The sequence below is a fragment of the Chiloscyllium plagiosum genome, chromosome 16, assembly GCF_004010195.1.
Source record: "Chiloscyllium plagiosum isolate BGI_BamShark_2017 chromosome 16, ASM401019v2, whole genome shotgun sequence".
NCBI lineage: Eukaryota > Metazoa > Chordata > Chondrichthyes > Orectolobiformes > Hemiscylliidae > Chiloscyllium > Chiloscyllium plagiosum.
Genome location: NC_057725.1, coordinates 55,419,150 through 55,421,448, shown reverse-complemented (window position 1 = coordinate 55,421,448; position 2,299 = coordinate 55,419,150).

Sequence of the window (2,299 nt, the reverse complement as noted above, 5' to 3'; positions counted from 1 at the left end):
GGTGAGACGGGAAAGATTTAAAAGGGAGCTAAGGGGCAACTTTTTCATGCAGAGGATGGTACATGTATGGAAGGAGCTGCCAGAGGAAGTGGTGGAGGCTGGTACAATTACAACATTTAAAAGGCATCTGGATGGGTGCGTGAGTAGGAAGAGTTTAAAGGGATATGGACCGAGTGCTGGCAAATGGGACTAGATTGCGTTAGGATACCTGGTCAGCATGGATGAGTTCAACCAAAGTGTCTGTTTCCATGCTGTACATCTCTATGACTCTATGACCCAGAGTACATTCTGTGCCCTTACTACCCTCAGTGATTCTTCTAAGTGGTGTCCCACTTAGGAGAGATTATTAAAATCTCCAGCGCAAACACAAGTAGGACAGAGTGTATGGAAAGGGTTAGCCATCAAATTTCAAGCACACTGGACAAACGAATGACAATGTGAAGAGGGACGGTTAATACAGGACTGAAGGCGTTATATCTGAATGCACACCATATAAGGAATAATGTAAGTGAACTTATGGCGCAGATCGAAATTACCATGTATGAGGTGGTGGGCAGCACAGACACGTGGCTGCAAGGGGATCAGGATTAGGAGCTGAATATTCAAGGATTTTACATCCTACCAAAAAGATAGACAGATGGTCAGACCGGGTGGGGTTGCCTTATTTGTAAGAAATGAAATTAAATCGGTTGTAAAAAACAAAGTAGGGTCAGATGGTGTAGAACCTGTGTGGGTAAAATTGAGGAACCACAAAGGTGAAAAAAGAAACCATAGTTGGAGTTACATACAGGCTTCCAAACAGTAGTAAGGAACTGGGGCGAAAGATACACCAGGAGATAAACAAAATGTGTAGGAAAGGCAGAGTTACAGTGATCGTGGGGGATTTCAATGTGCAGGTGGACTGGGAAGATCAGGTTGGTAGTGGATTTCAAGAAAAGGAATTTGTGGAATATCTATGAGATGGCTTTTTGAAGCAGCTTGTGGTGGAGCCACTAGGGAACAGGCAATACTGGAGTTAGTGTTGTGCAATGAGGCAGACATGATAAGAGAGCTTAAGGTGAAAGAACATTTACAAGACAGTGATCATAATATGGCTGAATAGAGGCATGGACTATTTCCTAAGTGGGAAGAGAATTCAGAAGTTTGAAGTTCAGAGAGACTTGGGAGGTCTAGCCCAGGATTCCCTCAAAGTAAAACTGCAGGTTGAGTCATTTCAGGAAGGCAAATGCAATGTTGTCATTTATTTTGAGATGACTTGAATATAAAAGCAAGGATGTATTTCTAAGGCTCTGTACGGTTCTGCTCAGACCACATTTGGAGTATTGTGCTGGCTCTGGAACGTACTCAAAGGAGGTTCTTGAGGATGATCCGAGGAATGAAAAGGTTAATGTATGAGGAATGTTTGAGGGCTCTGGCTGTATACTCAATGGAATTTAGAAGAATGAGGTGGGATCGAATTGAGGCTTACAGAATACTGAATGATCTGGACAGAGTGGATGTTGGGAAGGTGTTTCCATTGATAGGAGAGACTAGGACCCGAAAGCACAGCCTTAGAGTAAAGGGAAGATCTTTTAGAACGGAGATAAGGAGTAATTTCTTCAGCCAGAGAGTGGTGAATCTTTGGAATTCATTGCTACAGGCTGTGGAGGCCAGGTATATTTAAGACCTAGATAGATAGATTCTTTATTGTCAAGGGGATCAAGGGTTACATCAAGAAAGTGGGAGAAACAAATTGCAAAACCTAACAGCCATGGTTGAAATGTGGAGCATATGGGCTGAATGGCCTAATTTCTGCTCCTATGTCTTATAGTCATAGAGATAGATTGCAGATTTGGGCAGAGAAATGGCAGGTAGATTTTCATTTGGACAAATGCATGGTGGTGCATTTTGGAAGATCAAATTGATTTGCAAATTATAAAATAATTGGCAGAATCCTTAGCAGCATTGACATACAGAGGGATCTGGGGGTACAAGTCCACAGATCCCTGGTAGTAGGAGAAAGTGAGGACTGCAGATGCTGGAGATCAGAGCTGAAAAAATGTGTTGCTGGAAAAGCGCAGCAGGTTAGGCAGCATCCAAGGAGCAGGAGAATCGACGTTTCGGGCATAAGCCCTTCTTCTGGAATGAGGGGGGTGTGCCAAGCAGACTAAGATAAAAGGTAGGAGGAGGGACTTGGGGGAGGAGCATTGGGAATGCAATAGGTGGAAGGAGGTTAAGGTGAGGGTGATAGGCCGGAGTGGGAGTGGGGGCGGAGAGGTCAGGAAGAAGATTGCAGGTTAGGAAGGCAGTGCTGAGTCCG